Source organism: Sinocyclocheilus anshuiensis, unplaced genomic scaffold (genome assembly GCF_001515605.1).
Source record: "Sinocyclocheilus anshuiensis isolate Anshui unplaced genomic scaffold, SAMN03320099.WGS_v1.1 scaffold1877, whole genome shotgun sequence".
Lineage (NCBI taxonomy): Eukaryota > Metazoa > Chordata > Actinopteri > Cypriniformes > Cyprinidae > Sinocyclocheilus > Sinocyclocheilus anshuiensis.
The window spans coordinates 70,879-85,132 of record NW_015540967.1 but is presented as its reverse complement, the minus strand read 5'-3'; the positions used below and the strand labels follow the sequence as shown (position 1 = coordinate 85,132).

Here is a 14,254-nt window from a genome sequence, read left to right as displayed (position 1 = left end):
TTTTTTTTTACAGAACATATAATGCAGATAAAATGCTTGAAATGGTGTAATTACTTAGTTTGTCCAGCAGAGTGCACTCCATTGTTTACTACTGGCGACCTGGATGAAACACTTTAAAGCTTAAGTGTATGGAATACCATTGAAACATTGAACGGCCATATCTCAGTAACAGCGTGGCGGATCCGCACCAAATTCGGGGGATCCCTTCAGCTCGAGGAATCGAGTGTACATCTCGAGGGCCCTTCACACTTCTCTAGTAAGTTTCGTCTGTGTGTGAAGACAGTAGTGCAAATCCGTGAATGAATGTTCCGAAGTGAAATAAACTTATAAATAAATTAAGTTGAATGGAATTGAATTGAAATAAAGTTGAATAAACTTCAACTTTACTATTAAGTGCACTGATGTCAGCCTCCATTACATATCTTTGTCACATCATTATAAGTGTTTGATCACTACATTTGAGTGATCATTGCAAAAAATGTGTTTATGTGTATATATTCTGTTTATGTATATATTGTATTCTATATATAGTACCAGTCAAAAGTTTGGACACACGAATGGGAAAGTGTCCAAACTTTTGACTGGTACTGTACTATAATATACACAAAGAATATCGGCTGATATATTGATATCGGCTTTTTTTTTTACTCCCTAATATCAGTGTCGGACCCAAAAACCCATATCGGTCGGGCACTATACGTCAGCACCTAATTGCTGAGAAATATAATGTAGCTTTTAGTAGCAAAGCTGTTGTATTTACTTATAAAATTTACAGGGCAGGGGTTGAAAACCAGCTCCTGAATGTTGTGCAATTTCTTACCTATGTACTGTATAAAGTTCCCACCTCAGTAAAATGCCAGCGTATACAGCATGCCGATATTTGATTTGTATCTGATTTAAAACCACATTTGGAAGTGACTTATGAAAAAAAAAAAAAGGGATCTTGTGCGGATTTTTGTGTTTACGCTAGTGTAACAAATCTATGTCAGATGTGAGCCAAAAAAATGATTTTTTTTTGTGCCAGTGTAAATGCAGCCTTTGAAAGGGACTGAAATTTGAAAAACATTTTGTTTGTTTGGTGTAAATGTGCATTGAGCTCATATTGACTTGTCGAACATCTACAGAACTGGCTGGACAATATATAATGTAGGATGTAGGAATAATTCATATATAGTTCTCACTGCTGTAATAACTTCATATTCTGCTTCTGTTTTGTGGGGAGTATCTTTTAACTTATTTATGTGTTTACAGTAGTGTGTATTTTTAAACAAGTCATTTATTTATGGGTCCTTTTGCTTAGCTGTCGGCCTCAATAAGGTTTTTCAAACATGGGTGTAAAGACTGCCTCCTTGTAGTTTTTAAATTTACATACAGAGCTCTGAAGGCTTTATTTAATTTTGGTTGGCAAGCAGGCATGCTTTTTTGCTTCTGCCCGGATATGTAAAAGAGTTGCAATTTTTCTCTTCCGACAAATTTAGCATATTTATTTCAGTTTCCACAAGAACAGCAGTGAATATGGACCATATGGAAGTTTTATTACATTTGTGGTGTATTTATGCAGCTAAATGAATATTTTTAAAGTTCTGTTTCTACACAAAGTAAAAGCAATGGTATCTCGACTGCATTTGTGAGTTATTGCGTGAAATTATATACTGTAAAGACTTGTGTGTACATCTATAAATCTATTTAAAGGATTGATTTCACTATCCGTTTCTGCCACAAGCGTACAGTCAAGCGTACTGGCATGTTTCACGTGTGCCAGAAGCACTGTAAGTGTGTACTTACATCATCTTAAATGCATCAGATGATTTGAAGATGTCATCATTCTTCTGAAGTAACACCAAAAGAGCCTCGCATCTTCTCTCTCTCTCTCTCTCTCTCTCTCTCTGCAACCCACACACTTCCTCTCCCAGTCTTCTTTCAAATTATCACTGTGGAATACTCTTCCTCTGTCTTGGAAGCTGTCGTAATACTATCACACACCAGTTAATGGCCCTGTGGGACTCCAGGCACAGAAAGTGTTCAGACTGCCTGTTTTGCTGTGAGCTCTTGCGCTGTCACCTCAGATGGACTGTGGAAGAAAAATGAAACATTCTGCAAGAGGTAGTTTGGCATATACAAGCAAGTGAGTTCCTAAAAACATTTCTAAAGTGAAGTATAAGTAAAATAAATACATTTAATAATAATCTTTTATTCTCTTATTTTTTTACACACCATTGACTTCCCAAGGTTGTGTAGTGATATCTGATTAGTGAGATTGCTATTGAGGAGCCACGCTTCTAAGCAGGAGGTTTGGTACTGGCGAGTGTTCAAGTTCAGTTACGTACCTGCTACGCTGTGTGATCAGTACGCTGCCGCGGCTCTTCCACGAACACAACATGGTGTCAGAAGTGGCTAGAACAGTCTACAACAAATGATAAACTGTTGAATAAGTCAATAAACACCGCGGGAGAAGAAACGCTAAAGTAAGAGCGTAGTTTATGCTGTTTCCAACGAGTAAAGGGAACGTCGGCAAGTGTGATCAGTACGCTGCCTTGGCTCATCCACGAACACAACAGGTTGATGAGTTCTTCTTTCAGTTTAACTTATAGTAGTGTAAGTAGTCTTTTAAAATGAGAGTTATTACATTTAATTGCAATTTAAGCTTAAAGGAGACATATTATGCCCCTTTTTACAATGTAATATAAGTCTGGTGTCCCCAGAATGTGTCTGTGAAGTTTCAGCTCAAAATACTCCACAGATCATTTATTATATTATTTTGAAAATGCCTATTTTGAATGGAAGCAGAAACACGCTGTTTTTCGGGCCTGTGTCTTTAAATGCAAATGAGCTACTGCTCCCCGCCCCTTTTTCTAGAATAGAGCTGCGCCATTACAGCTCGTACCTGTTAAAAAACATCTGTTTTGGTTCTGATTATCATGTTTATCGTGCTGAAATCATGCGTTTTAAACTTCTGATATACGGTTTTCTGAGAGCACACATCCGAAGCACATGGACAGAAAGCGGCTGTCAGAGCATGTGAGTACTAAACTAAGTTCTCATTCACACACGTTTATGTTAAAAACACATGAGTTACAAAAAACAGTCGGTTATGTCTGTGAAGGTAAACAGCTGGGAAATAAACCGCATGTTTATTTTAGATCTGTGTGCCAGCAGCAATATACATTAAATAAATAAATAAATAAATAAATCCACTGCTCTCTTGTCTCCTCTGAGGCTGGGACTGTAAATAGTGTTCTGTGCTCGTCTGTGCAGCCAATGACAGAACAGTTAGCATGTTTTGCTCAAACTTTCGCCATGGCATTAGAGCTGGTACACCGTTGTCGCTTGCAAAAACACAATAACGGCGCCGTGGGTGTAAGCTTACATATTAAGGGGCGGTAATATTATAATGAGATCCCTTTGCCACGTCACCAAGGGAGCGAAATCAGACGCGCTCGTTTTCTCAGACGCTTGCAGAAAAAGGCTTCCCAAAATCTTTTTCACGTTTCCTTGGTTGGTAGATGCACTGGGGACCTGATTATAGCACTTAAAACCGGGAAAAGTCAGATTTTCATATGTCACCTTTAAAGGGGATAAGGAGATGTTTCTCAGCTTTGGCAAAGAACAGGGACAAACAATGAGTTGAATTTATAGACCTGAGATTGTTAAAAGGTTTTGGAAAAGCAAATAAAGCTGGCCTCTATCCTGTACTTCCAAGATCAGGAAGAAACACACTTGATGTACACTGAGTGAAGAAAGACACTATACTTTGTTTGAAAAAGGACCAAAAAAGGTAAACTCTGACAAATTAAAAGGATAGTCCACCCAAAAATTAAAATTCTGTCATCATTTACTCAAAATGTATGCATTTCGTTCTTCTGCTGAACACAAAAAAAGACATTGGTAACCAAACAGTTTAGCTTCCAGTATGGAAGTCAATGGGAACCGAAACTGTTTTTTTGTAAATGTTCTTTAAATTTGGAACAGCATGAGGGTTATTAAACGAAGACAGAATTTTCATTTTTGGGTGAATTATCCCCTTATATCAGCGAAAAATAACCATATGGTTAAACAGATTATTGAAAAACAATTAAACTCTTTAGTACTATGACTGTGACTCTTTAGTACTGTGAATTCACTACTGGGTTCACAGAAAACTTAAGACAGAAATTACAATTCGTAAGAGAGTGTAGTTCTGGTAATTTTTTCAGTCATAACCGTTTTCGTTAGACTGCATGAAAGTTTATTCATGTTGATATTTAATGACACATTTGTCAAAAATTTCTTCAGGAATTTTGGAATATTCTTTTGTATAATTAGGGGTTCAAGCACGTAGTGCTGAAACCCTATTGTAATTGTTAGGATTTTTATTATTATTATTATTCTTCCCTAAAACTGATCGTGCAGCCCAAACCGTAAGGCCTAGAGAGCTGAAACTTGGTCAGATTGTAGTAGTCCGGCCTTCTTGTCAGATCCAAAGACTCACCACAATCGGCCAATAGGGGGCGCTACAGCGATCAAAAACGCAAAAGCCCTCATAACTCCTACACCGTTTGTCGTAGACTCAGTTGTCTTATATCATTGGATTCCTTGGCTCAATCAAAACAAAATGGCTTCAAAATTTCAATTGAAATCCGATTTCAATTCCGTCTATAAAAATTTTCCGCCATTTTGAATTTTGTCAGAAACCTACTTTTGCGAACTAGTCCGAGGTTTTTCACCCGATCGGAACCAAACCAGTGCAGAAATGTTCTTTGGACAGTAAATATCAAAAATTATATAAAAAAAGTTGAAATTTCAACTTACCGTCGCTTAGGGACGCAAAAACGTCTGTTAGGGACGGGGCCATTTTTACTAAAATGCCTATAACTCCTGAACGGACTGAGATATCTTCACCAAATTTGGTACACGTGTGCAAGCTCAATCTTTGGTCAAATAAATATTATTATTTTTTTTTTTACGAAAAAACGTAAAAATTACTATATGCAACCGTTGGTCCGATCGACTTGAAAATTGGTATGCAGTGTCTTCGTCCAAAGGGGCACAAGTGTCTATGAGGACATTCGCGTATCTCAAAAAACATGGCCGCCATTGGCCAAAGAATTTTAGGCACCTATTGGACAAGGTTAACGGAGGTCGAGCAGAACAAAACTCGGTGGGCATGTTCGACTCATGGCCCTAAAGGTCTGTAAGAATTTTGAAAGAAAACGTCCACTAGTTTGGCGCTAACGAGATTTTTTGGCTCAGGTAATCATGTGGTGTTTCACAAATCCACAGAATATGCATATCATTCGATAGACCTCCTCATAATGCACAACTTTGCCTCAAGAACCATTGCTGTCAGTCAAATCGTTCATTAATTATTCACAAATACGTTAAAAACCTACTTTTGCGAACTAGTCCTAGGTTTTTCGCTCAATCTCGATCAAACCACTGCAGCGATATTCTCTGAACTATTTAAACCAATAATTATCTAATTTTTTTATTTTTTTTTTCCTTTGGTTATCTTTAACGGGGTAACTTAGAAAAGGGGTGTGGTCAAATATACCCATAAGCCAATAAAACCTAAATAAAAACTCCAAACTTTACGAAACTTGGTGAAAACATGTGTCGGATGACTCTTAACAAGCATTTTTTTTTCCTTTGGTTATCTTTAACGGGGTAACTTAGAAAAGGGGTGTGGTCAAATATACCCATAAGCCTATAAAACCTAAACAAAAACTCCAAACTTTACGAAACTTGGTGAAAACATGTGTCGGATGACTCTTAACAAGCATGCAAACTTTCATGGAGATCGGACCATAGGTGGCGCTATAGCAGTTGAAAAGGCCTCAAAAATACAATAGTTGTATAGAAAATGACCTCAAATTGTAGAACATGTTCATATATACACAAAAACACTAGATCTTCATATCATATGATAGATCTCCCCATTTTGAACAACTTTGCCTTAAGGACCAATGTTGTCAATCAAACTGGTCATGAAATATTCAAGATTATTTAAAAAAGCTACTTTTGCGAACTAGTCCTAGGTTTTTCGCTCAATCTCGATCAAACCACTGCAGTAATATTCTCTGAACTCTCTAGATAAATAATTATCAAAAAATTGTTCAACAAGCATGCAAAGTTTCATGGAGATCGGACCATAGGTGGCGCTATAACAGTTGAAAAGGCCTCAAAAATACAGTATTTGCGTAGAAAATGACCTCAAATTGTAGAACATGTTCATATATTCAAAAAAACACAATATCTTTATATCGTATGATAGATCTCCTCATTTTGAACAACTTTGCCTCTGGGACTAATGCTGTCAATCAAATCGTTCATTAAATATTCACAAATAAGTTAAAAACTTACTTTTGTGAACTAGTCCTAGGTTTTCGCTCAATGTCGATCAAACCACAACAGAACAATTCTCTGGACTCCCTAGATCAATAATTATCAAAAAAATGTTGAATTTTGTCCTTTGGTGAGCTATAATTGGGTCATTTAGAAAAGGGGCGTGGCTACATATACCCAAAAGCCTATAAAACCTAAACGAAAACTCAAAACTTTACGAAACTTGGTGAAAACATGTGACTGCTGACTCTTAAGAAGCATGCAAAGTTTCAGGGTGATCGGACCATAGGTGGCGCTATAACAGTCATAACTGTTAAAAATCATCATATTTCTTTGGTAAATTACCTGCATTTGCCCAAAATGCTATTTTTAATCATTGATTTAGGTGATTACAGCCATGTTAACACAAAATCTTTTTCCTTATGTGCTTAAATGCCTTAACTGCTTGAACCCCGGAAATCGCTGCTTGCAGCTATATTTATTATTATTAGTAGTAGTAGTAGTAGGTGTAGTATCTATTTATTCATTCTTAAGAATAATCTGGTATAGCACTGCATTTTACAGTTCTGTTCTGCATGTAAAAACTATGTACTTATAATAGTAATTACAATAACTACAATAACTGGGTAATAACTAGGTATTAAACCTAACCTTAACCCATGTAGTTACCGTATATTACAGTACTTTCTCGGGTAAGTAAATACTAGGGCTGTCAAAAAAAAATTTGAGTTTCGAATATTCGTCGAATTTAAAATAAAAATCCACATTCTAATGCGAAAACGTTGCATTCGAATTTTAGGTGTGCGTCAGGCAGTATTATCAGTGGTGCACGAAATGCGACACGAAAGGTAAGTGTCATTGCATTTTAATGCTTTTGTTAGCCTATCCAGTTGAACCCACTAGATGCGGCGTTGCTACGTTGTTCATTCAAAATATTGCAGAAAAAGAGAACAATCAATGCGAGGAAGATGTTGTTTATGTCAAAACAGAAACCAAGCCGTTCACACAGAATGCATATTTATCGCATTTTCTAGAGGGCCATCTATCATCACCGTGGCACTCGCGTCTCGCACAAGGGAGCCGCATGTTTAGAAAGCCATGTAAAATTAATGCAAGTTCAACTTTTAAAAAACATGTCTCAAGACTTTATGGCAGTTTTCCCCATCCCACTGCATCTCAAGTTTTTAAATGAATAAAGTACTCTTTGTGATTGGTTTTCGATCCTTTGTATTAAACTATACATATATGCATGATGCTGTTTTGTTTCTAATTGTTTAAGCAACTTTATTAATTATATAAACATTATTTTAAACATTATGCACATTTTTTCAAAGATAGTCGTGTTATTTTATTATGCTTTGAAGAAACGTGCATAATATTTTGCTCGATGCGCCCTCTTGTGGCCTCAGGAGAGAAGCCAAAAGCTTTTTTTCCCCTTACTGAAATTATGCCTTTTAAATTTGAATATAATTCGAATATTGATAATATTTAATTAAAAAAATTCAAATGTAGTTTTTCAGCCATTTTGACAGTCCTAGTAAGTACACATGCTGAAAAATAAAGTGTAACCAGTAATCTTATCATAAAAGAAAATAACATTCTCACGAAGAAACACTTTTATTTCTGTAATAAAAATATTTTTAACTCCAGCCATCCACAGTCGACTAGAAGTTCTCATTCATTTTTGGGTGCAACACTAACATCTCAAAATTCAGTTAACAACTGATATATAGAACCAGCCACTTAGTTTTTTATTGTTCAGTAATCTGTTACACTCAGATGTATGTCACCATGTGAAAGAAAATAACTGTCACTACTTCTGTTTCATTGTGACTATAAGAAAGACATTAAGAAGAAAATGAAGAGAGTTCAGCCACAGGTTTTTATGAACCGTTCTCTTTCTTCGTGGCTGAATAATTTTGAATTGGCAACCTGTGATGAATTAGATGATCCCCACCTCTTGAAAGTGCTTTGAAGTCTGGAGAACTGTTCTGTTTTCGAGCAGCAAAGGTCCTAGTAATGGCAAGAACTGCTGAAAATCCCTCTTTCATCTAAGCCTTCATTAGGGATGTGATGTGTGATCATCACTACTGGGTTAGCATGTTTACTGAACCTCTGCTCTACAGTCTTCACACCTGAAGGTCTCTTAAAGGTTATGACAGCTGGTAGTCAGTGTGGTGGTAGAGGAATATCATTGCAGCCACTGCTTCACCATTCCAGGTGCGTACAGGCTAATGACTTCAGTCAGGTAGTTAAAGTAATTAAAGGACTTTATGGCTAGTGTCACATCAGACTGTATGAGGCATTACATTGAGACCACTTTACTGTTCCACTGGCTCACATATCTGCTTGTTTTTCACTTGCTCACTGATGGTGGCATTTCAGAACAGCGTGTGGCACATTAAGTAATTGGTCATTAGGGCTTGGCAATTATAGTTAAAGTCGGCATGAAACGGAAGTTGCGATTGTCTTTTCTTCTCTACTGTGACGTATATCCGAGTGAAACAGCATCTGAAATGAGAGGGCGGGACTTGATTTCGACCTTCGGGAATTGATTGGATCGTTGGAAGTTGGGGCGTTGCTAACAAATTGGAGGCAGATCTGAATGCCAGTTTGCAGTTAGTGGTGGGGGATTTCTCTCCACTGGATTCATAGCCGACACCCAAGCATGAATAAATGTTTTATTTATTAAGGATGACGACGACGATCAACGGCACAAAACATGCCTAAACAGCGCGCACGCGAGAGCGAGAGAGAGAGACTGCCTGAATGACTGAGCGCGTCCTCCATCAGGTTAAGTCATATTCATGAAAAAAATTAGTTTGCAATGTCCTAAAAGTAATGTTGTCATAATATCCTAAAAACTTTTCAGTGTTTAGGGCTAACGTCCTCCCTCATGACTGGTGTCAGTGCTATAAAGTGAAGCATCAGCTTCAGCTTTTCCCCCTGTCGTTTATCCCAGCATTTACCCCTCACGTCACTAGCTCCGCCCTTGCGCCATAGCTCGTGACCAGAAGAGAAGATGAGTCGTTTTGAGGGGGAGGGGAGGTTAACGTTTTTGATTAAAGATTACGAGGGCACATGAATTAAAAAAAAATAATGAAGTGCACGGATAAATGATTTATAATAAACACTACAGTATTCCATTAAAAAATAAGAATTTTCAATTTTGATTTCATGGTGACTTTAAAATGCTTACAGTAAATATATTTATATATAAATATAAAAACAATAAGTAAGTAAATAAATAAGTACCGTATTGACCCGAATATAAGACGATGTTTTTTTCTTGGAAATACATCTGAAAAAAACGCGGTCGTCTTATATTCAGGGTCTAGACTTTGACATGTCAATAATACACCCACAACAATAGGTGGCGCCAAATACGCATAAAACGAGTGTGCCATGAAATACGTAATGTAATGCGTGTTGTAAAGATCGCGAATGAAAAAACAAAAGAGAAAGAAAACCTTACAGCTGCATGAGTCGTGACTGTCACGTTAGCCTGATGGGACCAAACTCCCGTTGTGATTTTAAAATGTAAGACAGTACCCAGATTTGAAGACTACAGTAAGATTTAACTTCTACTGTTAATAAGATTTTGGTAGGCTACTATTAGATGGATAGCCTAAATGTCCTAATTCAGATGGGCTACCTGTTTTTTTTGTTTGTTTTTTTAAGTGTATATTTTTTTTATGTGATTGTTGGTACATTTTACCAGTTTTTACCATTTTACCATTACCAACAAAAATTAAAATAGGAAAAATATGCAATATGAAAATAATTGAAGACAAAATGTGTTTTCCTGAGAAAAAACAAGATTTGGCTTTTAAAAAGCCTTTTTCCAAAAGGTACATCTGGAAAAAGGGGGGTCGTCTTATAATCAGGGTCGTCTTATATTCGGGCCAATACGGTAAATATATTTTAGAAAGGTTTTTTCTTAATAAGAGAAAACCAAAACAAAACAGCAATCGTAGCATTCTGAATGTGCAGTCATAAAAAAATGGCTTTCTATCACTTTCCAAAAGAGGAAAACATATTGAAAGATTGATTATGTTGTTCAGATGAGAGAAAGATGTCAAAATTGTCAGCCGTTGTATTAGAGTTTTCTGTAATTTAATGTCAAGGTAAGAAAACTACGGTGGCCCAGTAGTGCACAACACAACAAAATCTCAACAACACAATGCATAGGACTAATTTCATGGTGTTGTGCTAATTTCGTTGTGTTGAAGCATGCTTTCATTGTGTTGTGTCTTGTTTCTGTTGTGTTGTGCTAATTTCGTTGTGTTGCGGCATGTTTTCATTGTGTTGTGGCTTGTTTCCATTGTGTTGTGCTAATTTCTTTGTGTTGCGGCTTGTTTTCGTTGTGTTGTGGCTTGTTTCCATTGTGTCGTGCTAATTTCGTTGTGTTGTGGATTGTTTTCGTTGTGTTGTGTTGTGCTAATTTCGTTGTGTTGTGCTCATTTCGTTGATTTGCGGCTTGTTTTCATTGTGTTGTGGCTTGTTTCTGTTGTGTTGTGCTAATTTCTTTGTGTTGCGGCTTGTTTTCGTTGTGTTGTGGCTTGTTTCCATTGTGTCGTGCTAATTTCGTTGTGTTGTGGATTGTTTTCGTTGTGTTGTGTTGTGCTAATTTCGTTGTGTTGAGGCTTGTTTCCATTGTGTTGTGGCTTGTTTCCGTTGTGTCATGCTGATTTCGTTGTGTTGCGGCTTGGTTTCATTGTGTTGTGGCTTGTTTTCGTTGTGTCGTGCTAATTTCGTTGTGTTGCGGCTTGTTTCCGTTGTGTTGTGGCTTGTTTCCATTGTGTTGTGCTAATTTCGTTGTGTTGAGGCTTGTTTCCATTGTGTTGTGGCTTGTTTCCGTTGTGTCATGCTGATTTCGTTGTGTTGCGGCTTGGTTTCATTGTGTTGTGGCTTGTTTTCGTTGTGTCGTGCTAATTTCGTTGTGTTGCGGCTTGTTTCCGTTGTGTTGTGGCTTGTTTCCATTGTGTTGTGCTAATTTCGTTGTGTTGAGGCTTGTTTCCATTGTGTTGTGGCTTGTTTCCGTTGTGTCATGCTGATTTCGTTGTGTTGCGGCTTGGTTTCATTGTGTTGTGGCTTGTTTTCGTTGTGTCGTGCTAATTTCGTTGTGTTGCGGCTTGTTTCCGTTGTGTTGTGGCTTGTTTCCATTGTGTTGTGCTAATTTCGTTGTGTTGAGGCTTGTTTCCATTGTGTTGTGGCTTGTTTCCGTTGTGTCATGCTGATTTCGTTGTGTTGCGGCTTGGTTTCATTGTGTTGTGGCTTGTTTTCGTTGTGTCGTGCTAATTTCGTTGTGTTGCGGCTTGTTTCCGTTGTGTTGTGGCTTGTTTCCATTGTGTTGTGCTAATTTCGTTGTGTTGAGGCTTGTTTCCATTGTGTTGTGGCTTGTTTCCGTTGTGTCATGCTGATTTCGTTGTGTTGCGGCTTGGTTTCATTGTGTTGTGGCTTGTTTTCGTTGTGTCGTGCTAATTTCGTTGTGTTGCGGCTTGTTTCCGTTGTGTTGTGGCTTGTTTCCATTGTGTTGTGCTAATTTCGTTGTGTTGAGGCTTGTTTCCATTGTGTTGTGGCTTGTTTCCGTTGTGTCATGCTGATTTCGTTGTGTTGCGGCTTGGTTTCATTGTGTTGTGGCTTGTTTTCGTTGTGTCGTGCTAATTTCGTTGTGTTGCGGCTTGTTTCCGTTGTGTTGTGGCTTGTTTCCATTGTGTTGTGCTAATTTCGTTGTGTTGAGGCTTGTTTCCATTGTGTTGTGGCTTGTTTCCGTTGTGTCATGCTGATTTCGTTGTGTTGCGGCTTGGTTTCATTGTGTTGTGGCTTGTTTTCGTTGTGTCGTGCTAATTTCGTTGTGTTGCGGCTTGTTTCCGTTGTGTTGTGGCTTGTTTCCATTGTGTTGTGCTAATTTCGTTGTGTTGAGGCTTGTTTCCATTGTGTTGTGGCTTGTTTCCGTTGTGTCATGCTGATTTCGTTGTGTTGCGGCTTGGTTTCATTGTGTTGTGGCTTGTTTTCGTTGTGTCGTGCTAATTTCGTTGTGTTGCGGCTTGTTTCCGTTGTGTTGTGGCTTGTTTCCATTGTGTTGTGCTAATTTCGTTGTGTTGAGGCTTGTTTCCATTGTGTTGTGGCTTGTTTCCGTTGTGTCATGCTGATTTCGTTGTGTTGCGGCTTGGTTTCATTGTGTTGTGGCTTGTTTTCGTTGTGTCGTGCTAATTTCGTTGTGTTGCGGCTTGTTTCCGTTGTGTTGTGGCTTGTTTCCATTGTGTTGTGCTAATTTCGTTGTGTTGTGCTAATTTTGTTGTGTTGCGGCTTGTTCCCCTTGTGTTGTGCTAATTTTGTAAAATGTAAATGTGGTAGTATTTTCACCAACAAAAATCGTTTTAAGCCAGTTATTTCTAGTTTTTGCTGTTGTGTGTCAGTAGGAAATATCAGTTTACATTTCCAAACATTCTTTTTGCCATTAATTGTAATAATCAAATGAGACTTTTGTTTGCACAGGGAGTCTGACATCAGCCAGTGCTCCACACAGAGATCTGATCTCACCATCATCCAGTTTGTCTGGAATGATATGAAGAAACAGAAAAAACTGAGAAAGGCTAAATCCAGAAGTACTATGGCAATGTCTCCAAGACTTGAAGAAACTAAAATTAAAAGGGGTAGTAACAAATTAAAAGGGATTAACGTGTCCATGTGGTGTGGCGTCCTTGTAGTGGTGGTGGAATTAAAGGGCCGAGAGGTCATTGCCACGGAGGTGTTACGTCCACCTGTAGCGTCCACCTGTGTCCATCAGGACACCTTGTGCATGGGGGAGACCAGACTCAAGAACTTCATAGCTGTGACCCACCTCGTAGCACCACCTGCTCACATTATACCATCTGGATTTGGGACAATAGGTCGGTCACGACATTGACCATATTATGAGAAACACATTAGGAATAATATAGTACATTGATGTTTTGTTGGCAAAGTTTTCTGTATTGGTAAATGCATCTGATTCTGTCACTAGTCAGACTTCATTCAGTGTAGACACGGAAACCTTTTTTGCTCTGGTCGTAATGTTGTTGTTCATATTTGGATGCTATGTGCCATGGCCGGCATTTAGATATGATATATGTAAAGTACTAGCAATCAGACATTGTGACACAATCAAACTAGATTGCTTTCATTATAATCAACAGAGCCGCCTACACTTTAATCTCCAGAGCTACTTAAATTTTTTTTTCTATCTGAATTTTTTTTTATTGTGTATATCAGGGCTGTCCAAACTTGGTTCTGGAGGGCCAGTGTCCTGCAAAGTTTAACTTCAACCCTAATTAAACACACTTTAAGGAGCTAATCAAGCTCTTACTAGGCATAGTAGAAAATACCAGGCAGGTGTGTTGAGGCAAGTTGGAGCCTAACTCTGCAGGACACCGGCCTTCCAGGACCGAGTTTGGACACCCCTGGTGTATATGGTATATATACAGTATCGTATATATATTTATTTAGTCATTTATCAGACGCTTTTATCCAAAGCGACTTACAAATGAGGACAACAGAAGCAATCAATTGTAGTATTAAAACAACTAAAAACAGATCCAAATCTAAAAGCTAAAACTTTATAAATACTACCTATACACATTTTAAAAATAAAGAGATTAAATAAAAATGACAAATGCATACAACAAAATGACATATCCGACCGAACTACAAACTTTCCAGTGATGTCTGTGAGAAAGGTATATTCACTCGACAAACTCGCGCATCTGCGCTGCCGCTCGCTCAATCCACTCACGCGCGCTCAATTTGCTTATCAGCTCGCACACATCAGCTATACAGGCGTTAATAATACTCAATGTTTAACATTATATTTATTGCATACATATACTTCGTATACATCCTTAATCTCTAATAACTCCATTCTGCTGTCTGTTGTTCTGTTGTCAGTGTT

General features: G+C 37.9%; 1 protein-coding gene across 1 annotated transcript in view; it reads left to right on the top strand.

Moving 5' to 3' along the window:
* The window catches only part of LOC107690065 (sorting nexin-29-like), a 111,541-nt gene that overhangs the window by 79,841 nt on the left and 17,446 nt on the right, over positions 1-14,254 (top strand). The window lies entirely within an intron of this gene.